Raw genomic sequence first — 25016 nt, 5'->3', positions numbered from 1 at the left:
TGCTGAGACTGCACCCTTCCTCAATTTCCTTCCTTTAGCGAAGTGCGGCCTCCAGAGCACCTTAACGTTCTCTCAGCATTGTACACCTATCTACATTTTAAACAAAGCATATTGCTCCAATCAAACCCAGAAAACCCCTGATTACTCGTAACGTCAATCTGACTCTCAAGCTCCGGGGACGCTGCAGTCGGCCGCCACCGACGGCAGCAAGTCACCACGGCTCCGTGGAATTTCCTCGAAATCGCAGGAAATTCATCTCGACCACCTTACCTGACCACCGAAGCGGACACCGAAAGTGGTTCTGACCTTTCTCACAAATTTTCGAGGCCGCACCATCACCTGAAACAACTTTCTGTGTCGTTTAGTACAGGACCACGTTGTGCCCGCAAGGTAGGCCTAAGTCCTAGCTACAAGTACGGCCACCCGGCCGCGCCGACAGAACTCGTCGACGCCACTCCCGACGGACTCGATGCCGAAGTACACTCAGGACGAAGACGGATGGTAAAATCCCGCCTTCCGAAGCCATGAGCAGCCATGAAATCACCAAACTCATTCTGCGACCCACCGGAGGCCTTAACCTCGCCGTATTTAACCCCCGTGGGCTTCACAAGGAGCTAATACTAAGACCTGAACTCACCCCCAACGAGGCTGCTAACACTGCAGTGAGCATCCATCCTGTCAAGACCTTGCCTTCATATCATGTAACTACCCCACCGCAACCCAGAAATTAGAAGCATGCCAGAAGATAGCAACGGAGAAGGGCCTCTACGACGTCAAGATACACGCAGCGACCGCGAGGGAAACCTGTCACGGCGTCATCCATAATGTTGAGCCGCGAACCGAATCAGCCACCCTGATGAAGTACTTAAAGTCACCAGGCTATGAAATTCTTTCCGCCAGGATGATGGGACCGACTAGTACTGCCATCATTACTTTTAAAGACACTTACATCCCCAGAGAAGTGAACTACAACGGGGGCATATACCGCTGCCGCCCTCACCGATTGATTGATTGATTGTAGGGTTTTAACGCGCCGACGCAACGCAGGCGATGAGGCGCGCCGTAGTGGAGGGCTCCGGATTAATTTTGACCACCTGGGGATCTCTAACGTGCGCCGAAATCTCGTACACACGGGCGTTTTTGCTTTTCGCCTCCATCAGAAAAGCGGCCGCCGCGGCCGGGAATCGAACCCGCGACCTCGTGCTCAGCAGCGCAACGCCTTAGCCACTGAGCCACCGCGGCGGGTCCGCCCTCACCGACCAAGAGCGCAATACTGTACGAAGTGCCTAGCTATAGGGCACCGAGCGGATGTGTGTACAAAGGTGAGGGACCCACTGTGCCCCAAATTTGGCTCAGCAAAAAAAGACGACGCAGAACACAGCTGCATCACTAGATGTGCATACTGCGGCGGACCGCACAGTGCAGACAGTAACAGCTGTGAAGAACGGCATGCAGCGGACCTGGCAGTCCGCTACCAAGCCTACAAAAAGCGCATCGCTACTCGAAAATGATGGACAAGATGCAACAACACAGTACAGCACAAGAAGGACCACCGACGACCACAGCTCGGAACGAAGAGAGAAGAAAGCCAGAGCAGCAGGCACCTAGGAAACAGCAGAGTAACTAGCCATCACACCCACGACTGGCCCCGGAGAAGCTCAGCCCGAAACAGCAACACCAACCTGAAAGGAGGGTAAGTCAGCCACTCTCTAAGTACCCTACGCGCTGTTGCGACCGAGTGGGGGCACCCGATCCGATCTCCGTGGCCTCCGACATACGAGTGGTAGCGTGTATGATGCGAGCGGCCAGCGGCTGTTGCAGCCGTGAAGAAGTCCAGAAGCCGTAGGCTAACGTAACTGTTTACTTCATAGCGAGAGGTGAGCCGAAGCCAAAGAACAATGCCCCGACGGGCGAGGTTACAATACAGGACTCGAGCAGAGCGACAACATCGATTCGCTGCTCTAACAGGAATGAGTTACAACGCTTGGGCAGCTCTATTCATACCCAAAAGCGATAACGATCAAACGCAACAAGTGGGAACACGCACAACACTCTTTTCAGAGTTCGTAAGCCGTTCATAGCCTCGGGCACGTTGAGTCCGAGAGAGGGGAGAGAGGAGGACTCCGTTGCGATCGACGGGGCCTCTGTGTCCTTGAAGAGCGTGGAGACGAGCCACGCCGCCAGCCGCCGAAGTTTTGATGGGCTGAGAGCGAAGCGTCTGACGCGGCTTGTCGTAACTTGCCACCGACATGGTTGCGCCTGTTTTCGAAGGAGCACGCAGGGGCTTCGCCGCACAGCGGAGGAGTGATGCGGGACAGTACGGCGGCGCTGGCCGATTCGTAACAGCTTCTCCGCCGGGGGTCCGAGATCCCGATGGATAAGGGTCTTCAACCGTTGTCCGGGGGGATGCTGTGGAAGTGGTGCTCGGCAGACGCTCGACTCCAGGCCTTGTATGTACGACACCGTGCTGGAGCTTCACCGGGCGGGTCACTGGACGAGTAGTGGCTCCCCAAGAACGTCTCTGGCTTGGTCAGGCAAGCAACAGAACAACACAGGAAGACACAACCGCATCGCCGGCAAGTGCGAAGACAAATCGACTGAAGATTTACCAGGCTTTTAGTTGCGAAAAAGTACGCGAATAACTAACTACTCAGGTATATTTTTGCACAGCAGTACTTTAGACAAGTGACAAACTTGAAAGGTGACATTTCGCGTGATTGGAAATGTCCCACACAAAAAGAAATGTAATCGTAAAGGGCGAAACCTGCGTCAGGAAAAACAATAAACTTGAGGAAGTCAGGCGTCTACAGACCATTTCTTGCCTTAAGGACTCCGACTTAAGCCATCAGCATTGCCATTTAGTTTCCCCTTTTTGTACCGCACTTTAGGTGCACCCGTTCTCTGAAAGCGACTGCTGCGACCGCGTGAAAAGACACCGGTCGTCTTGTTCGACAAAGGTCGAGCGCGCGGAGGAGCGAACGAGATTTTCTAACGTTCAAACGAGAGGCGCGCACTCCTTTTTGGAGGCGGCGTCCCCCTGGCGCGATGCGAGCTCACGGTTTTGCCCCTTCGCGTGCCTGCACTGAAACACGCGCCGCAAGTGCGCGCAGAGGTTTGCCCTCTATCCTTCGTGCTCGCCTTACGAACTCGTTTGGCAAGCAAACGTCGGAACGCGTTTGCGTTCTCTCCTCTAGGCCGGTCGGTTCCCGACTTCGGCTCAGCCATAGGCGACACCGGAACCTCAACTACCTCAGCCGATGTTGGCCTATCATCGGGAGCATCAGCTGGGAGTGACAAGGGCACGACGTGCTCATTAGACACCTCATAGCTTCCAACAGGCCCTAGCTCGGCGTCCATCGGCTTTTTCACAACACCCTCAGCAAGCGAACACCGAAGGGTGTTTTCGTTCTGTGTTGCGGCTGTCAATGCTACACTAGATCCAAGCTGCCCTGTCTCAAAAGACGGCTCAGCCGCCCCAGACACCTGAATCTCTACGAGCTCGGCTGGCCGTTGCACGAGGTCAGTTGCCTGAGCTGGTGGCAGGACGGAATCGGCTTGCTCAGTGGCGAGATCGTCACGACTCCCAACTGAACCGTGCAAACCGTGCAAACCGTTTGCTGCCTCGGCTGCAGGCATTCCCACCACGTCGCTCGTTTCCGCACTACCGTCCGAAGAAACAACTTCCGTTTCAGCGCACTCGTGCGGCCTCTCGGTAACCTCATCGGTTACGCATTCCTGCGAAACGTCGCTATCTCGCGAAATCTTCACGTTCAAGCCGGTAGCCGTTCCCAAGGCCTCCCGCGAATTTGAACCGTCCGAGCACTCCGCCGAGATCTCCAAAACAAACGCCGACACATTATCGCACTCAGTGGACACGCACTGCCCTCTGCCGCCTCTGCCGACAGTCTGAGCTAATGCGCCTTCGTTATCTCTCTCAGCAACCTTGACGCGCTGCTGCTGGGCCGCAACCGTCGCCTCCGACTGGCGCTCCCGAGCGTCTGCTACGGGCAGCGCTGGCACGGTGCTTTCCCCGACCACGAGGTCTTTTAAATGCATAGCATTTTAGTAACTCACAATGTCACAATGTCGCAGTCCGCATGCGCGCCTTGTCGTGGTCCGCAGCCAGGCCACTACACTATGAAAGAAATAACAGTTTCCGGCGCCCGGTTTCGAACCCATGACGCCGCGGGCGGAACGCAAGGTGCCCGGCGCACTACCGACCGAGCCACGAAACCGACAATGATTTCGATGTACCGAAAGCGCCACAAGTTGTCCCGCGCCTCCAAAAGATGGCGACACGGGTCCCGCGATCGAGAGATACGACTTACCGGCGCACCCCCTCGGAAATGCTGTGCATTTGATCGTGCCCCTCGCGAGGGGGATGTCTTTTTTTTTTTAAATAGACTGAGCTAGTTGCTGTGAAATTGTTTCCCTCTTTTTGTGCTGTGTTTTTGCGCGCTGGATTGTCAATCATGAACATTCACCAACTCGCCCAAATCACATTCCTCTTGAACTTTGTGCCTGTTAGCCACATTTTTTAGGTTGTTTGCAACTCGATGCATGTACGGAATAAACACCGGTTTCTTGCTCCTCAGGCTGTCTGTCCTTTGGGGTGTGTTTCCTTTCAACTTTAGCAAGGAATCGGCCACCGCTGTCACAACCATTAAGGGAAACCCAGCAGCAATCAATCGGGCAACGTGAGCATCGAAACTTTCCTGAATCTTGTGATGGCATGATTTTGTTAGTGCTCCTTCAAAGCAAGAAGAAGCAATTGCCCTTTTTTCGAGCAACAATTCAAACTCAGGCTTCGCTTCTTGCTGTTCGAGTTGAATTTTGTGCTCTAGGTTCTTGTTCTCCCGTTGGAGTCTCTCTCCCTCGAGCTCAATTCTTTCCTGTTCAAGGCGCTCGAGTTCGAGGTCGTACCATCGCATCTTTTCCTCGTGTTCCTGCTCTCGTTTCTGCCTCTCGAGCTGCTTACGCTGGCGCTCAGCCTCAGCCTCTGCCTCGGCGGCCTGACGTTTCGCGGTCTCCCTGCCATTGATCAGCTCAATGCATTCCGACAGCTCCTCATCGTCAGCCCCGACAGCGAGTATGGCCTGTATCAGCTCTGGCTTTCTCAGCGCGTCCGTAACATCCAAGCGCAACTCTTTTGCAAGCTCCAACAACTGCGGTTTTTTCAACGACTTCAAATTCATGGCCGGTCTAGAATACTGCTTTCCCACTGCTCCAAAAATGTTTTGCGCGAATAACCCACGCGACAAAAACACACGCCCTACCAGCTATCCCCAGAAGCCTGGTAAAACTCAGTGAAGACAAGTCCCGCACTCACCCTTGACCGCCGTGAATTCTGCAAAGTCCGAAGCCGCCTTGACGTCCGTGGTGTTGGGTCTCGCACCGCTGGCTTCAGGTGTTACGAAGTTGCCATCCGACCGCTGCCAACCAGTTGTTGGGACCGTGAAGGCCGACTGCAGCCGGGAAGACGTCCGGAGCTGATAGGCCAACGTAACTGTTTACTTCATAGCGAGAGGTGAGCCGAAGCCAAAGAACAATGCCCCGACGGGCGAGGTTACAATACAGGACTCGAGCAGAGCGACAACATCGATTCGCTGCTCTAACAGGAATGAGTTACAACGCTTGGGCAGCTCTATTCATACCCAAAAGCGATAACGGTCAAACGCAACAAGTGGGAACACGCACAACACTCTTTTCAGAGTTCGTAAGCCGTTCATAGCCTCGGGCACGTTGAGTCCGAGAGAGGGGAGAGAGGAGGACTCCGTTGCGATCGACGGGGCCTCTGTGTCCTTGAAGAGCGTGGAGACGAGCCACGCCGCCAGCCGCCGAAGTTTTGATGGGCTGAGAGCGAAGCGTCTGACGCGGCTTGTCGCAACTTGCCACCGACATGGTTGCGCCTGTTTTCGAAGGAGCACGCAGGGGCTTCGCCGCACAGCCGAGGAGTGATGCGGGACAGTACGGCGGCGCTGGCCGATTCGTAACAGCGCATAAACACTAAGCTAGCGCAAAAAACATACCGTGACGCCCTCCGTAGCCGATCAAGCCACCACACAACCCACGTCCCTACGGAACATTACATCGAGAGAACATTTCATCATCGAGAAAGTGGCTGACTACTGCAACCAAGTTGGAGGAGCAGAGGAGCCTGGCGGACTTCATCTTGAAGGCCACCAGAAGCTGCCTGGAACGAGGCGGCTCTTTACCTCCCCGCCACCCCCGTTTCCCCATCCCTTTTGAATGGAAATAAAGCATACTCTCTCTCTCTATCTCTCTCTCTCTCTCTCTCTCTCTCTCTCTCTCTCTCTCTCTCAAGCTCAGCCAAGGTCATGCCAGCATCTCGTGCGCTTGTGCAGTGAAAGCGCATTATCCCTCGTTCGTTTCAAGAGAAGGGGTGCGGAGAGAAGATAGGGGAAAGAGTACGGGCCAGCTCTGCCAAGGTAAATCAGCGCTTCGTGCAGTTGCAAAGTGAAGGCGTCTAATCGCTCGTTTGTTCCAAGGAGAGAGGTACGGAGAGGGGATAGAGGGGAAGATAGAGGGTGCTTGCCACCAGAAAACGATACACAAGGAGGCGCTGGATGCATCCGAGTTCATTGCGCGTTCGTGCTACAGGGGAAACTGCGCCGAGCAGCGTCTGTGTCTTTCCTTGCGGTGCAATTGTGTGCGCGGTCACTGCACGCTCTCGCCCGAAAACCGAGCTTTTGCTTGACAAATCTGGCTTAACCACGTTCAACCACGGCAAAATTTATTGCTCCTCTTCAGTGTATGTATCGTGTTCGACGCGCGACACTCTTTCCTAGGGACGACCACCGTCTACGCTCGAGAGAAACGAAATTTGTTCCTACCTTTCGCCTAAATTCTGTGTCACCTATATATCGTGCGCTTAAAAGCTTCGCTGGTCACCCACCTTCAAACAATAGAATGGCTCTTAAGTTTTTTTTCTAGTTCCCTAATGTAATTAAGAGTGGTTTGACCTGAACTTCGCATGGTTGTTATTCTGGCAATGTTTGATCGAACGAAGTAGCATTTTGTCTGCCTTATTCTTTTAGTACTGCTGGCTTAATAGATCAACGTAACCGTGTTTTAAATTCGATAGTCTTTCTTTAGTTACTTAAACTCGAAAATTTTGGTCTGTCTGTCTGTCTGTCCGTCCGTCCGTCCCTCGATTCATCCGCCCGGTCAAAAGCTAGAATGCTTGAACGAGACGTTTATATAGGCGAAACATTTCCGAACTACTTAATCTGGTGGCGGATTTGAGACAAACATTATTTGTCGTGTTTTTTTTTTCAAACATGGCTGCTTCCTTATGAAAATGAACTTTTCCTTTCTGTTTACTTTGCGTCTCCTGCATGTTGACTGTGTGGCCTTTCTTTTGACTTTTCCTTTGTGTTACCTCTAGGACATAAACAGGCTGTGTACTTTTTATAGACTGCCGGATAAAAAGCCATGATGTTTTACCTTTCTATGTACTATGGTAAAGACAAAGTTTAAATTTCTATACGAAGATTTTATTTCGGATGAGAAGTATAAAACTTTAAAAATGACTTGCTTTCTTCTCTTTCTGAGTTCCGCAATGCTATTGCCCATGTGTGTACTCAAGGCAAAATGAAGTCAAAAGACTTTGGCCTGTTTCCCCTGTGTTGCCTCTAGGACAAAGGCTGTAAGATAGAACTTGAATTTGCTGTCTTAATTCTTCTGTGTGCCGTAATGCTGTTGCTTATGTATGTACTGAAGGCAAAATGAAGTCAAAAGACTGACTTATGTCTTTTGTGTTGCCTCTAGGACACTGGGAGGAAGGATAACTATTTGTTGCCTTACATTCTTTTTCTGAAGATTGTGCTTCCCCAAGTAAACATAAAGTCGAGCATGTAAGCCTTAATTATACTCGAAAGGTTAAGTTTTTTGGCTTGGCTAGAGATGGTAAGAAACAATGCCGATGGTTTGTGGAAATTCTGCAGCACTGTATACGTTATTTCGTGCTAGTGAGGTCTGATAAATTCGCAGAATTAATATTACCAACTGGTACGTTTGTATGAAACAGTGGCCTAAGAAGGATACATATTGAACGAGGCTGTTCGAAGTGCCTCGTCCCTCCCATTACGAAAAAAAAGTGGGAGGGAGAAGAATATACAGACCAGAAAAAGTAAAAAGAACACAAAAAGCCGAATAGAAAACGAAGCAATGAAAACAAAAACAACCTAAAAAGTGGCTTCCGATTGTCCTAGTCTGTGTTTTCCTTCAGGGTCGTTGTAAAATGGCTTATCCTTGCAACTAAATGCTGAGCGGTGTACTGTTTTTTGGGGCAGAGCTTGCGGTAGAAATATATTGCGACAGAAAAAAAAGGGACACAGCCAGACGAGAGCCACAAGAGCAACAACAATGTCAAAATATAAACTATGGCAGAAAAACTGTAATTAAAGCACGGTTAAAAAAAAAAACAAAGGTCACTGAGCGGGTTTCGAACCTCCGTCCTTTGAATCAGTAGGCGAGTACTTAACCTCCAAGCCACCAAAACAGTACGCGATCATGTCGTAAACCTAGGTATAAATACTTGAGCTCACATAGTCTTGCTAAGCCTCCATTTGAGTGAATTGTTTGCCTGCTTGGATTTGACGCACGGTGCTTTTGTGTGCGTGCGTGCGTGCGTGCGTGCGCGCGCGCGCGCGCGCGCGTGTGTGTGTGTGTGTGTGTGTGTGTGTGTGTGTGTGTGCGCGTGTGCGTGTGTGTGTGCGCGCGTGTGTGTGTGTGTGTGTGTGTGTGTGTGCGTATGCGTGTGCGCGTGTGTTTGCGTATGTCTGCGGGGAATAATTTTTTTATCCGGCCGTTCTGTTTGTGAAAAGCCCACAAACAGTGAATGGTGAATGCTTGTACGCTGAACAAAACAGTCAATCTAGATGTAGATGACGATGATAATAACTTCGTTTGTTAATCCATTTTTATTCGCTTTTGAGTAGCAACAACTTACGACAACAAAAGACGTTGCTCGCATCAAGAAAATATACTGCCATTATATATATGTTTGCTATTATCAACTTTAACAAAATACTATAATGGCGTCTGCCTAGTTTGCTTCAGGGGTGATGATGAAGGAAGAAAGTAACTGCTAAAACTCTATGACTGCTAGATAGCCAACTGTAGTAATAAATCTAGTCTAGGCTAGCATATATGCAGTCATTGTTATAGGTGCGCAAGAAAAGACGTGGCTGGTTCGTTGTGCGTGGTTTTGGTGGTTTGTTTTCGATTTGCTGGTGTTACGTGAATTACTACGTGCTCCTCCTGCCGTAATATTACGTGTTAGTGCTCTTGTGCCACCTGAAACATCGTGAGTGCTGGCAAAGCGTCTGTGTCGTCGCCGTACTGCGCTGCTGTAGCAAACGCACATCGAGGTCGCCATTTGACAAAATACCTGACAAGTTGTGCGTGCCTACGTGAATCAAGAGTCTCTACTGCAAGTTCCAGTCTGTCGACGCGACGTGTGAAAAATGCTGCGTGTTCTGCCGTAAGTAATTGTTTATCGTGGTGCATGTTAAAATTTTATTACGCGTTGCCGCAGTGCTGTTTTGTTAAACGTGTTGAGTATATTCCTTGGTGTTCGGCTCGCCGCGCTTCTTTTATTGCAAATTACCGGCTGCGTCGGTGCGGTCATAATGAGCTTCCAGGAGCGGCGGCCAGTATGCTGTGTGAGTGATCGACCCCCTTGCCATTGCCGGCAACGAAAACATTATGCTGACAGCCCAGCGGCCGCCGCTTGGCTTGGGTGGATTCGACGCTAAAGCTTGTTGCATGAAAAAAAAAAAAAAAAAAAAAAAACTGCGTTAATGGTTGTAAAACAAAGCGCCCACTCCCCGATTTTTTTTTTTTTTAGGAGGCAGTTGACCCACAGTATATTTTTTTACAGGACGTAGGCAGCTTAGCATTGTTCTAACGGGTAGTTTTCGTTTACGGGTAAAGAAATGCAAGGAGGCTGCATTACATTTGTAGTTATAATACGTAAGAGTTGCATATACGTTGAATTTTCAACATTTAAGCATTGCTAGCAACTTTATAAGTAGTACCACATGCACAAGGTCTTTAGGCAGTGAACATTTGACCAGATAATTGTTTAGACGTCGCAGCTTGAAACATGCTGTTCCAGCCTGCATTGCTGGTGCAGTCACAGGGCAGCTTTCACTGTTTTAATGCAAGAAATTTCTCCACCTTCCTAAGCTCATCCAGCATCGTCATGATCAGACAGAAATTCTTGTGTCGTGTGACATTATTTGTAGCTGGCTTGCATAAATTGTGTTGACCGTAACATGTTGAGCATGGGTTAAACGTGTTGATTCTTACAAATATGCATGTGATGGGGATACAATCACGGTGCGAAAAAGATTCAACAGGGCGTGGGCTTGCCACCGTGCTCCTTCACCATCCTGTTTTTTCGTTTCGTCAGCATTTCAACTTGCCTTCCCCTTAGAGGTATTGGCATGCTGAGACGTTCACCATGTGCCTCAGAGAGAATTTTAATGGCGCCATGAAGACAAAATACAAGTTTGTGTTATTCGAAAGATTTCGTGTGGTATGGGGCCCCCAGCACTTGTCCAAATGCAAACGATGCTTTATTCACTGAGAAATTCATTAATTTAAGCTAAAATTTTGGTTTTCCCGCTAAATCGTGCATTTTCAGGGTCTGCAATGACATCACAGGAACCGACCGCTCTGCAGCCGATTGGGAAACCTTCTTTACCGTTAGTTAACCTAGATGGTGCCACCATACCGTGGCAAGCCGCTTTCTGCTTTTGTTTTGTTTTTACCGTATTTAAACGTGGCTTGTTTTTGTTCAGCGAGAAAATAATCGTTTCGTGAAACATAGTGCTCGCTCCACAAATATGGTCACGTAAGACACCGTTGCTTGTGTCAATCGGCCATTGTTGTCCGAGACAACCCCAAAGCCCCGCAGTCCTGTACAGCTAAACCAAGCATAGTGCGCGCAGTACCAACAGCAGTAAGCATCGGTACTTCTATGCTTACGTGTGCTTTCCTAACCTTTACTGTTGGTCCCACCATTCTTACTACTGTAAAAAGAATGTGCCCTAAATTTAAGCGCAAATAGTTCGTTCGGCAAGCTTATAGCCTCTGCCTAATTCGCGTTTGCTGTTGCCGCCCTCCGCTAACTGCAGAGCTGGCTGGTATGACATAGGTTCTGTTGCGGGAAATGAGCTAGTGGGTCGCATGGCCATTTCCTTTGTTCCTAATTTGTAGCTTATTTGAGTGGAGTTTATGTTAAAAATGGTGTCAGCGTGATTCTAGCAACGGAATCCTTTGAATGAACCAAACTTGTGTTTTCTCTTCATGGCTCCTTTAAAAGCCGTAACCACGTTTCGCACCCTCTGGACCAGAGAATATGCTTGCACAGTGGAAATCTGGGGCCACAGATTTCTACCACCTAGGGATATTTAATAGGCTTAGTTTAACATTAATTCAGTGTAAGGATGCTTCTCTTCCTTTAAAGTATGGCTGAAAGCCTTGTAAGGATTGTCATGTATGTACAGTGCTCACGGATTGAAACGCGACACTGCAAGCGCGTGGCCTGCGCTACATGCAGCGCCGCCAGTGGACGCCCGTGGAAGCTAGGTGTTGCATTGTGGTATACCACAAGGATGAGAGTGTTTTGACCATAAGCTTGCTGCTTCCGGTTGCCAATAAGCGGGGCAGTGGTTCCCCGCAGCGACAGCGGCGTCCATGGACGGCGCTGCATGTATTGGCGGCCACGCGCTCGCAGTGTTGCGTTTCAATCAGTGAGCACTGTACTTATTTTTTAGCTTGAAAGGACTGAAGGTGCCTTTTTTGCACCTACAAAAAACAAATTCTGTCATGTCCTGTCAGAGCGAGTATTTCACGGCATTATACCGCATATTTACGGCTTGTTTACTACTTGAACTTCCATTTTTTACAGGGCCAGGTGTTTGACATGGAGGATGTACGTTGTGAGCTACCAGAAGAATTGGCTGCCTCCTGTTTCTATCTATCCTGCACGACCTGTAAGTGGAGTTCATTACGGCTGTGAAATGCATGAAAATCTCGATTTTGAAGGCTGAGAGAACATGAAAACATAGAAAACCATTGTGGCATTCTTGTTGTACCTTAGTGATATTAAGACATAAGAACATTGCAGAGATGGGGCAAAAAATAAGGAACCGATGAGGGTGAGAAACTTCCTGGTACCTTTCTTATTTTTTTTGTCGCATCAGGGCTGCATCCTTGCTCCATGAATTAATTAATAACGACTTTGTCACCCTTGTTCACTGTGGTAGTTGCGTGGTGCCCACAGACAGTGTGTGGGGATTTTTCTTCTACCGCCTATTACAGATGAACTAGATCTTTAGACTTCTACTCAAAAGTCATATTATGGATTACATTACATGAGTGAAACAATTCCATGCACCCAGAAATAGAATTTAGGTGAATTCACTTCAATGCCCTAGATGCAACTTGTGCCTAGCAGTGAAAACGGTGTATTGCGTGCCTTTTTGCCACTGTGTTTCATGTAGTGTAATGAGTCTCACTGGCCATCGTAGCCCCCCCCCCCGTCCGAACAGCTATTTACTCTAGCAAATATAATGATGGTCCTAATTGTAGAAGGGTACCCGCCGCGGTGGCTCAGTGGCTAAGGCGTTGCGCTGCTGAGCACGAGGTCGCGGGTTCGATTCCCGGCCGTGGCGGCTGCTTTTCTGATGGAGGCGAAAAGCAAAAACACCTGTGTGTACGAGATTTCGGCGCACGATAAAGATCCCCAGGTGGTCAAAATTAATCCGGAGCCCTCCACTACGGCGCACCTCATCGCCTGCGTTGCGTCGGCGCGTTAAACCCTACAATCAATCAATTGTAGAAGGGTACTCAGCAATTGAAGAAAGAGCTGTGGGGGGTTCTGGTTTATGTATCAGACTTTGTTTGGAATATTGTTATGTAGCCACGGATAATGCAGGGTTTTTGTAAAAATATAGATTATCGGAGCAAACTTGTGCTCCGCAGTAAACATAAAAAAACACAAACCTCGAAGGAGTCAGCAAAGGAACGTGCATGGATGAGCGTTGGCGAATTGAATGCTGCAGGGTTTCTTTTGCACTCGTTCATTTAGATCGAGAACATTTTCAATAAAAAACAGGAAAAGCTAGGATAGGGATCGCAAAGCAACACCCTTTCCATATCAAACAGGACTGCTGGTGCAGCATACAAAGGAAAAAGGGGAAAAAGACGGTTCCCTTAAAAAAGGATAAGATTGCAGGGTGTGGCCAGGCGCTTGTAACAAAATATTTTGTAAACAAATCAAATGGCGTGGTTGGGGGCAATATTATGATGTTTATAGTAGGAAAAACCTGCATTATTTCCGAACAGTATGAATGCTCTGTGTGCAAACATATGCAAAAATGCTTGTGTGTTTTTAGCATTTGAGTGCACGTTAGAGTAGTCAGCTCAAGTTACCGCGGTAGCTTTCCTCATTGCTGGTAAGCATAAACCCTGAAATTAAATTTGCTGTATTCGACCGCTTTAACTCTTTCACTGTCACTGATGTCCTGGTTTGTCTTCGAATTTCTCCTCCACGGTGTCACTGACATACCGGTGCGTTTTCTGTTGTGCGTTGAAAAATTCGTGCCATGGTGCAAAGTTGGCGCACCTGCACTGTTTGTGCTATCTGTCAAATCTTTCTAGTAGCTTGTATTTTCACAAAGTACAGAGCGACCACACCCAGCTTTCGCTGCTTGGGGGTCACTCCGTGCACTGTACATCTGTTGGGATGAGTGACCACGTGGCACGCGTGCAATGATGGGTGCAAGTGTGCTATCCACCACGTTTTTCTAGGGTTGTTTTTTATTTCTGTTCCCATGTCTGCTACCCATCGACACAAGGAAATATAAAAAGTGAGGAGCCAACCTAGAGGTTGGTCAGTTCATGGTGATGTACATTTTGCTTTTTGTAAGCAAGCACAGACAAACAAACTAGACAATGCAAGTGCTGTCTCGTAAACGAAATGCACAATAAAACTGCTGGCTTTATAGGTTCCAAAGAACGCGTAGACACAAGCAACTACTCATGATGACGACTGATCAATGCCTGTCTTAGCATGTTCATGCAATTTTATGTTGCCTTCCCTGCCCCCCTCCCCCCCCCCCCCATATTGCTTTGTTCCCACAGTGCTGCTGCAATAATCTCATCTCAAATTTTTTGCGAGGCTGTATAAATGCCCGTCATGAGGAGGCCATGAATCTAAACAGTACTTAGTTCTGGGTTGTGTTGCCTATGTAACAGTATGTCATATTTGATGTTCGTAAGCTCATTAGTTAATTTATGTGGTCTAAATTTTGTGGCTAATTTTGCAACCTAGAAGTTATACCTTCTCTTTCAGGATGCTTGGTTCAGTTTTGTATGGGAACACTCCTTTATATTTATAAGCATAACCAGCAAATGTTTCAGACGTGTTTGTTTAAACCCCTTCATATGCGATCAATGCGTTTGTCATTTCAGGTTCAAGCGTGGCAGTGGCTATCCCGTCCTGTGAGGGGTAAAGATGAGGCGACACCTGGTGTGGCAGGCGGCAGCAGCACGTATGGATCCAACCTGAATAAAATAGTCAGGTTTGCAAGAGTCGTGTGATTCATGTGATTTTCGTCAGCTTGCTCTTACAGAAACAGCTGCAGCATGAAACAGTGACTGTGGAGCTGGCTGACATTTTCTACATGCAGCTGGCTGTGGGGCACTGTTATTTGACAGCATGCAAAGGGCACTCAAAAGGTGGAAGCTTGTGGGACACGTAGAGGACGGAAACATAAAGGATTCTTGGAGGACGCAGAAAGTCGGTGGCGAAATTTCAATACAGGGGACACACAAGGGACGAATGCGGTCTGTTGCCTTCGAGACATACAGGGGACACACAAAGGCCGTATGGTGTCTGTGTTGCCTTTGGGAGATAGACTGGACGCATGGAGGACGGAAACACACGGGACACTTGAAGGACGCAGAAAGTCGGTGGCGAAATTCCAACACAGAGGAAACACACGGGACGCACGCAGTCTGTTTCCTTCGGGACGTAGACTGTCTTTTGACTGGACGTAGAAATTTTCATAAGGGGCGCGCGCGATTTTTTGCGATAGCAAATAAAATAATGTGCCTTGAAAAAATGTTTCGGCCCAGAATTACAAAAAGAACTCGCGCGCGACACTGGCCCTCGTGGCGGCATTCCAATAAGTCCGACAGTAACCAAAGGTTCCAATCAGGGTGTCGAACCGAAAAGCGGAACCGAAGCCGAATTTTCTGCCGGAACTGAAACGGAACCGAAGCCGTATTTTTCCCGCCATTTTGGAACTGAACCCGAACAGGAACGAATCGAAGGAACCATTCCGAACAGGTTCCGGGCTTGAAAACTGAAATTTCTAGTTTTGTGATTCTGGTGGTCTACCTTGTGTCTGTAGATATTTTTACCATTCACCCGACACGCCACCAAATATTATGCGTTGTCTGTAGTCGCACAACCCATCAGCTTTTTGGCTATTTTTACCCTCAATTTAACGTAAAGTTGTAGGCATATACTATCAGTTTATGTTAGACACTATCCATAAGTTAAGCATGAACGCATATTCCGAGGCAACCTATCATGGCTTATTCATCGTGGTTCCCATGTATGGGGTTTAATATTGTGTAAAGTATTCAATGTTTTGTTAATTTGAATGCATCCTTGCCCCCTTGTGAATTCCTTCAGGAACATCATTAACTGCTGGTGTGTTTTACGCTGGGCTAGTTGGTACTGTTCCTTGATGGCTAACGAAGCAAGAACTGGGCAGAGACACGAAAGGGGAGTACACAAACAAGCGCTGTTGTTATTCTCAAATTCTTATGCACCGCTCTTAAAGCCTGCTCACAGAACACACCTTTCGGTAAAACAACGCACTGGCCGTCTTCAACCGACAAAAGCTATTTCAGGTCATTGTTTACCAGGTAATCCATCATACCAAAACATTTTAATCTTATTTCAGGCCTAGCTGTAGACCGCACGACGCCGTCCATGCACTCCCCGATTCAGCGCTGCTTATCACCCTCCAGAACATGACGATTAATGGCACGGGCCAAACTAGCCTTTTCCACTTTTGACAAACTGGGCCCAACGGCAAACTTTGTGCCTAACTGCAGAACTTGGCGAAGGGGCTTCGGAAGCTGCCCGTCACCCAACGCGACCACTTGTCCTTGCGTCGGAGTGGATCTTTTCCAGGTTGGGAGGGTAGGCCGGACGATGTCCAAAGCGCTTCCGTTACTTGCTCAGCGAGAACTATAGGTACATGAAAAGCGTAGCAGATCCACCAATTTTAAAGACGATAGTCTTTCTTTGGCTACTTAAACCCAGAAATTTTGGTCTGTTTCTATGTCTGTCTGTCTGTCTCTGTCTGTTCATCTGTCTATCTTTAACTCGATTGAGCCACCCGGCCAAAGTAAAATTGACATTGCGCAATAGTCTTATATACTCACAGCCAAATGTAAACGTCTAAGACCGGTTTATATGTTAATACTTGTCAACTTTCTTGAACAAGAACAAGTCATTACGCAAATATAAGATAGCAAATTAGTACACAAGGGATATTTACAATGTTCCTTTATTAAAAAATTCATGGATGCTCGGTTTTTCGATAACAAATGATATTCTATATCTACTGCAGGAAACCTCCGCCTCCTGGCGGCATATGAAAAATCACGCGGCAACAGCAACGAAAGGTTCCACTAGGTAGGTTCCACGTTCTGCTTGGAACGCATGTGGAGCACGGCCACACGGTTCTATCAACCTTGTAGTCGGCCGCCTCTATTCACGTGCGTATCCGCCGTACTGCATCGCTGGCATTGAGGAACCCGGCCTGTAGCAGTGGAACGCGGTAAATTCAAATCGCCTTGCGCAAACCTTTAGTGTGTTTACCTTGGGATGAGCGCGACGGTACAGAAACAGCATGAGAGGTGAGCGGGAAAGCAAAGGGGGACATTTCCTTGACAAATGTCTACAAAGACTATCGTCTTTTGACGACATTTGCAACGAAAGGAGCAGATACGCGGCCAATTTTGTTTTTTTTTTCGCAATGCGAAATTTTTTGCCTCATTGTGCGAAAATACGTGTGTGCGCGCGTGCTTGCGTAGACATTTGATGGTATCAAATACGGTGGCGGTCGGGCAAGCTTACTGCTACCCAAAGAAGTTGCCTCCCTACTGAGAGGGTGCCCGCTTGCCAGTAAACTACCTGTCTGCCTACCTTCCTGCCAGCCAGAAGATTCCGGCGAGGGTGCGTGATTGGAGAAGAGGGGCGGCCCGTCACCAGCCACCCGAGGGGGGGGGGGGGGGGCAACGCAACGCCGCACCACTGCGACACTCCATGGTACCAAAAAACGATGGTAGACGGACGGTCGCCTCCTTAGTGGACGGACGACGTAATAGGTAGCCTGCAGGGAAGGTGCCCATTTCCAGAAGCTTCAGGCAAGGATCCCACAAGGGGGGGGGGGGGGGGGGCGGTGGCGTCGGCGGAATCTGGGCGCTGCCCCCTAGCCAGGGGGCTACATGCCTGCCTGCCAAAAAGACTGCGGCGAGGATGCATTATTTGGAGACGAGGTGGTCGGTTAGAGGAGTGGAGCACAAGGCGGTACTGCGGCGGTTCCGTAGAGTCAGGTTCTAGAGCGCAGCTTTTAAGCACCCGCTGCTCTCGTTTAGCGCAGTACCTCAGGGTCGGCCTCGTCGCAACCGAAACAACGAAGAGGACACTGAAGATAGAGCAACCATGAAAGTGGAGGATGTAGGTATGGCAAAAGTGCGAGGGGGAGGGCAGTATGCCGAGGCCGCTAGAGGCATGCTCCCCGGCGGTTCGCGCTACGAGATAACGCCATAGTATAGCGCGAGCCGACGTGCGTTCGCTGATGACGCGATCACTTCCTGAGACGCAGGAGCTATACGCCATCGCTGAGCAGACGGCAGTTCGTGCTTCGCTTAACTTTCACATTAGAGGGTATCGCAATCGTCAGTCAATTTTCTTTGTTTATGAAAATTTGGGCTTATGAGCCAAGAATAAAATCATATTGAACTATATAAATGAGCTAAACTAAATTAATAAAAAGACCCTTGCGGCCATAAAGAGTAATTCTTTCCCATTCACTCACATAAGCAGCCTTAAATGTTTCGGTGAGCCTTTCATATCGCTTTGGTTAATCGGGTAATCATCGACGTACCATGAAACATATTTTGCAGTGGATGGTCCAGTTAAAGGAACTCTGAAAAACTTCTGCTAAACGCTTTCACTCATTCCTTCCCGTCAGGAAGCACGGCGAAGACTCTAGCTATCGCAGCACGGAGTGGCACTGCCTGCTCTGCTCGTCGCAGCAGATACGCCTTCCGTTTCTGCATAGCTTTTGTGGCTTTGTTTTAACTGCAGAGCTTTTTAAGCTTGAACCTGGTCAGGTGGCGTTAGCAAAAAAAAAAAATACCAAGAACAAAACCTGCGCCGCCTGTAAATGGTGCACCACCGCAGGAAGGATGTTTACTTGTTTACCCTTTACTAATTTTGGGGGAAGTGGGGGGGGGGGGGGGGTGGCTACTAAAACGCAAAAACAAATTGGCGCAGGTTGAACTAGTGGTGCAAAGCTGGAGAAACAGTGCCCCTCAACACTTCGCTCAGCCTAGCAAGAACATAGCGAAACCAAAAAAAAAAAAAAAAAACTCAACGAAGTTCAGCAAAACCTGGAACAATTAGCAAATTCTGAAGAAGCTAAGTTGACCTTCAGCACCGTTGTTTCTCCCGCCTTGTGCCACTAGTGCAAGCAGCCCCATTTTTAACAGCGGAGCTGTTGTTGCTGGCCGTAATGTGTGCGGCGTCATCAAAAATTCACGTGTCATAGTTACTCCCGCCACTTACCGTGACGTGAGCGCCCAGCGCCGTCCAGGCTTGCGCGTGGCGCTCGGAAAAAAATTATTAAGAAAACAGTTCACGTGCGTCCGCACCTCCAGGGGGGAGCATAAGGTAGCTCGCGCTACAGAGCGCAGTTCGCGAAGCCGGTTGCCGCCGGTTCTAACCTGTGTTTACGCGTTCCACTTTATCGAAAAAAAAAAAAAAAACGGCCGCGTATCTGCTCCTTTCTTTGAAATGTCGACGCAAGACCATAGTCGACTGGCCCCTATGGCAAGTAAATGTATCCCTTCTCTTTCCCGCTCATCTCTCATGCTGTTCCTCTCCAGTCTCGTTCCTTCCAAGATAACACGCTACAGGTTTGCTCAAGTCAATTTAAATTTACCGCGTTCCACTAAGTCGGGTGCCTCGATGCCAGCGCTGCCGTACGGCGGAGACGCGCGCGAATCGAGGCAACCGACTACAACGTTTATACAACCACGTAGCCCGCGAATACTCCACGAGCGTTCCAAGCGGAACGCGAAACCTATCTAGTGGAACCTTTCGTTGCTGTTGCCATTTGATTTTTTTTTTTAATTTCTTCAGGTTGCGCGGGCTGAACGCGGAACAGCAGGCGAGCGTTTTTGCAGTTGATGTAGTAATTTATTTGCTATCGCAAAAATTAGGCATCCGTAATTTTTTTAATAAACGAACACTGCAAATATCACTCGTGTATTGATTTTCTGCCTTATATTTGCGTAATGTCTTGTTCTTGTTCAACAATGTTGACAAGTATGAACATTAACACCGGACCTATACGTTTAGATTTGGCTGTGAGTATATAAGACCTTTGCGGGGCAGCCGACGGTTGAACTTTTCAATGCGGCCGAACTTTTTTCCATGACCATAAGGCGTACGGGAAAGCGATACGCTTAACACCTTAGGCGAGACTGCAGTAAGTTGGCCTATCGTTTGCCCTTTAATGATTCGAAAAAACCGTAAATTCGACTTTTCCGTTTTGCTTTGGAGCGAAACAAAGCAACAAAACCTCGTTTCGCTTTCGTTTATGTTATCCCGGAAACATCGTCTTTTTTTTTTCGATGTTCAGTTATTGTTCCAGTAACGTTACGACACCATGAAAGCAAGGCAGTAAGGAGAGGGGTTGTATTCAAGGCCCCGCCATCGGTCGCCCGCTCATCGGTTGTACGAAGAATGCCGGCTGCCCTCGGAGATAGAAAAGCAATTTTACGCCGTGACCGCGCCATTCGTTTCCCAGAGACGCCTTGGGCGAAGGCTGTACTCCTGCACGTATCCACCGTTCCCGTTTCCCCCTCGATTGCGCGTCACGCGGCGCACTCTAAGCCTTCCTTTTCGAGATTTATGGTGTACAAATGGCCTTACGCCCGCAAGCATAATGAATGAACACATGCACAATACAGCACCCGAAGGGTGCGCTGAAAACAAACGACTCCTCTAGTTTCTTGTTCCACTGTCCTCCTGCATCGTTCGAGCTGGCGAGGTGTCGAATTTTTCGGCAACTTCAAGCGAGTAGTTGCGTTGGTTACGTTTGGCATTAGTCCGTCAACTGCTGTTTTTTTACTGCGAAGCAGGATACCTCTACCCGCCAAGGGTTCTTTCGCGACCGTCGGCGTCAATAAAAAGCTCCAGCGAACAAATAAACGAAATTAGTGGAGCCGTCACTATCGAACCTGGGCCCGAATAGAGTAACGGAGGAACAGCCCGTCGTTTTACCGACTTAGCTACGCCCACACGAGGAGAGAGTGAGACAGACGGTGAACTCAACAAGCACAGCGGCGGGTTACCCCCTGCGCTCATTCAAAGCACTCGTGTAAAGGGCAAACCGCGCACTGTATGATAACAGCGATCCCGTGGTTTGGATTAGCGGCGAACTAAGCAGCGTCTGAAGAGGGGGAAAGCGCTCCTTAGCGGCGACGCATGAAACAAGAGTGAGGGGAGGCGGTGAGAGATGACGCCATAGCCACGGGTGCCGCCCTCCTCCTCATCCTTCACCTGACACTCCTCTCCGCTTTCTTCCTTGCATCGCTGCTGATTTCGGTCGTCTATGATTTCGCTCTTTGTAGAGCCTCGTGTGTGGATCAAGTGACGTCGCATGGGTAAGTGTTGTGGTGTCATTTACAGCTTCGCAGTCAACCACCTTAACCGCATGGATTGGAGCCTTGTCTTTCAGCGTAAACTTTTCTGGCAAATACGAATCTCGAACTTCCTCTGTATATTTTTTTTCTTTCTGAGCTGATTTGGAGTTCCTCCACCACTAGCTCAATACAAACGTAAGAAGCAGGTAAATTTCGTTGTCACGATAGCACACAAAATCCATTTAATGAAGTATTTTGTCAATAGCTCACGAATACTCATTGGGTTTACAACAGCGGGGCTTACCTTGCTAATAATAAGAATGGGCACTGCGGCAACGCACCGGCGATGTGCTCAAACAACTTTCTGCTGAGCCACCTCGGGTGCTCATTTGTGCTAGTGTTGTGTGATAGCCAAAAGGCAATTCAGGCCAACCTAAGCGGCCTAAGCGACAGACTTAAGAACCTGGAAGACATTGTAAAGCTTTGTAGGTATCAAGCGGCAAGTCTTGCTGAGCTAAAAGATACAACCGAGAAGTTGAATTTAGCTTTGGAAAAACAACAGGAAAAAAATGGCAGCATCTCCACTCCGTGGATGATGGCGAGGGTGCGAAGTACGAGGACTCGAAATGACATCCAAGTTGCGCCCCGAGTGACATCCGATTCGCGCCCCGACCGTGATTAGATTTGAGCCGTGAGTTGCACCTTGATTATTCCCTAAATGAAACTGCAACTCACGGCTCAAATCGAATTTCACTTGATTTTCGCGTGATGGTGGTGTGCGCGCGGATGGACGCGGACGGACATTGGGAGGTCCTAAGGTACTCCCCACCGTTACAGGCGAGGGAATACGCCGTTTGACTCTCGGATACCAATTCACGGTTGTAGCCTAAAGAGTAAGACGACTGACACTAACTCTGTCTAGTCTACCAGACACAGACAGGCTCGAATCCTGCCGGTGCCTGGGTGACTTTTTGAGATTGTAAACGCTATCCGCATGGACGCGTACGGACATTGTGCGGTCCTAAGGTGCTCCACACCTAAAACGTGTTGATTTAGAATATAGAATCTGCCGAAAGAATCTACTAGTGTTTGTAATATTTGAGATTTGAAATAAAACTTCAGAAGAACTTGAAAAGTGGTAGTTTTGGACGTATTGAATAAAAAGTTCGATGTTAATTTAAAAAGAATAGAGCCGATACACAGAATAGGAAAGCCGCACAAGGACAAATCTGCAGACGATCGATTCAGGCCTCGTCCATTAATACGGAAGCTTTGTGATTATAAGGAAAAAGGAACGTTTTCAATAGCTGCGGAAAACTGAAATGAAGTGGTATTTCTGAAGGCGACGACTATTCCAAAGAGACGCTGAATAAGCGCAAGCTGCTCTGGAAGTATGCGTTGAAAGAAAAAATTCGCGCCAATCCACCCTGTGAATGTCGTTGGAAAGCAAAGCTGTAAACGCCACCCACAACGATTACCCATGCGACGTCACTTAAATTCACCCACGTCGCTCTACAAACAGTAAAACCAGAGAGAAGTGAAATGCACTTAACCACACCCTTGATTACTTCAAAGAGATATTCTTGGTAAGGTTAAATCATGAACGGTGATTTGTTAGTTGCGTTGGTGTAGCAAATGAGTGGAGACTTTTTTTTTATAAAATTAAAGGAAGCTCAATCCCGGTGTTAGACGATCACACTTCTCCGTCTCTGCCACCGCGGACGGATGCGGCGAGATTGGCGGCAGAGATGGGAGGAGGAGGAGGAGGACGATGGGAAGAAGGAGGAAACACTTTTACTCAGATTTCTGGGCTACACAATGTGCGGCCCAGCAGAGTGGTTCCTTCTTCACTGGAGCCGATACGCAGTCCGCGCCGCCTGTGCTCTGCCAACCAGCTGAAGCTGGGTAGGCAGAGAGGGACTGGACAGCAGCATCTCCCATTTCTCTTGTTCGGTAGCTGACGGAGCGAGAGGAAGGTGCTCAGGGCTAAAGTCGCACACCCCGATTATGTGGCGGAGTGTTCCTACTTTTGAGCAAAATTTACATTCAGCGTCGTAGTGATTCGGGCGCATTAAGAGAAGACGCGTCGGGTGTGGGAAGGAGGCTAATTGTATGAGCCGTAGGGTAGTTTGTTGTTCTCTGAAAAGGTTAGGGTAAGGTGAAGGTAGGGTCTGTCTCTGAAGGCGATAATGCTGGGTTATGTCCCTGAACGAGACAAGCGGGTGACTGTCCTCGTGAAGCTCCATAGCACGGGGAGCAAAACCGCAGGCTTGTTGGTGGTGTTACGAATCGGCCAGCAACACGTGTTTTTCCGCATCAGCGACCACGTGGGAATCGACCATGTGCGCCCACGTGTCGGTGAATCGTACTTCGTGTCTCGCCATGCCGGGTCAATCACCTCGCTTTGCACGTGCTTCCGGCAGCTGCCAGCGCCACACCCTTCAGGCACCTGCCTTGACCTTCCCGGCTTAGACGTTTCCTATCAGCGCGATCAGAGTTGATAGCGCGACCCCGGCACCTTTCAAGGACACTCTCTCCCCTCTCTCGGACGCCACGAGGGGCGAAGCCATGACTCGCGAACTATGGACACGTGTGTGTGTCTGTGATTTCGTGGCATATTACTCTTGGGGGCGTTTTTTGGGTATAAAAGAAGCAGCACAAACGCTGATAATCATTCCTGTCGGAGCAGCGAATCCATGCGGTCGCTCTGCTCGTGTCCTGTATTGTAAACCTCGCCCGTCAGGGCATTGTATGTTTTTTTTGGCTTCGGCTCACCTCTCGCTATGAAGTAAACAGTTACGTTACCCTACTGCTCTGGACTTCTTCACGGCTGCAACACCGGCTGGCCGCTCGCTTCCTACACGCTACCCATCGTATGTTGGAGGCCACGGAGAACGGATCGGGTGCCCCCGCCCGGTCGCAACAACTGGTTGGCAGCGGTCGGATGACAACTTCACTTGGAGCCAGCGGTGCGAGACCCAACACCACGGACGTCAAGGCGGCTTCGGACTTCGCAGAATTCACGGCGGTCAAGGGTGAGTGCGGGACTTTTCTTCACTGAGTTTTACCAGGCTTCTGAGGATAGCTGGTAGGGCGTCTGTTTTTGTCGCGTGGGTTATTCGCGCAAATCATTTTTTGGAACAGTGGGAAAGCAGTACTCTAGACCGGCCATGAATTTGAAAGCGTTGAAAAAACCGCAGTTGTTGGAGCTTGCTAAAGAGTTGCGCTTGGATGTTACGGACGCGCTGAGAAAGCCAGAGCTGATAGAGGCTATACTCGCTGTTGGGGCTGACGATGACGAGCTGTCCGAGTGCATTGAGACGATCAATGACAGGGAGACCGCTAAACGTCAGGCTGCAGAGGCTGAGCGCCAGCGTGAGGAACGCGAGGAGAAAAAGCGAGAACAGGAGCTCGAGAGGCAGAAACAGGAACGCGAAGATAGAAAGCGAGAACAGGAACGCGAGGAGAAGGAACGGGAGCGACAGCATGAGCGGGAAATGAAGCGTTTAGACGTCGAGGCGTCTCGACCTAGACATCAGAGTGGCAGCAGCGTGCAGTCTGCGGCGACTGAGCGACCTACGTTGCGAATGTGTGACCTAATGCGACCCTACAAGGTAGGAGAAGACATCGGTCTTTTTTTGGTCAACTTCGAACGTACGTGTGAGAGGGCCCAGTTTAGCCGAGACTCATGGCCGCAAAAGCTGCTTACGCTTTTGCCAGGTGAGGCATCCGACGTGATGGCCCGCTTGCCAAAGGAGGAGGCAGAGGACTACCAAAAAGTCAAGTCGAGCCTCCTACGTAAGTACAGGCTGTCAGCAGAGGCGTTTCGCCAGAAGTTCCGGGAAGCCGAAAAAGCTAGAGGCGAGTCGTACTCGGAGTTCGCCTACAAGCTTAAGGCCAATATGGAAGAGTGGCTCAAAGAGGCAGAAGCTTTCGGAGAGCACGACAAGGTAGTTGAGTGCTTCGGTCTTGAGCAGTTTTACCGCCGTCTACCAGAGAACCTGAGACTCTGGGTG

The 25016-nt window shown here is 49.1% G+C and overlaps 1 protein-coding gene and 1 long non-coding RNA gene across 2 annotated transcripts in view; one reads left to right on the top strand and one right to left on the bottom strand.

Moving 5' to 3' along the window:
• LOC144159260 (tachykinin-like peptides receptor 86C) overlaps positions 1 to 25016 on the bottom strand; it is a 165117-nt gene that overhangs the window by 77283 nt on the left and 62818 nt on the right. The window lies entirely within an intron of this gene.
• On the top strand, positions 9153 to 14631 carry LOC144149150 (uncharacterized). The gene is made up of 3 exons (XR_013318204.1): positions 9153 to 9508; positions 11945 to 12029; positions 14512 to 14631. It is a non-coding gene; the product is annotated as an uncharacterized LOC144149150 (long non-coding RNA).

The sequence above is a fragment of the Haemaphysalis longicornis genome, unplaced genomic scaffold (genome assembly GCF_048455015.1).
Source record: "Haemaphysalis longicornis isolate Haplotype H1 unplaced genomic scaffold, Haemaphysalis longicornis Haplotype H1 scaffold_1, whole genome shotgun sequence".
Classification (NCBI taxonomy): Eukaryota; Metazoa; Arthropoda; class Arachnida; order Ixodida; family Ixodidae; genus Haemaphysalis; species Haemaphysalis longicornis.
This window is presented reverse-complemented; position numbering and strand designations above follow the sequence as displayed.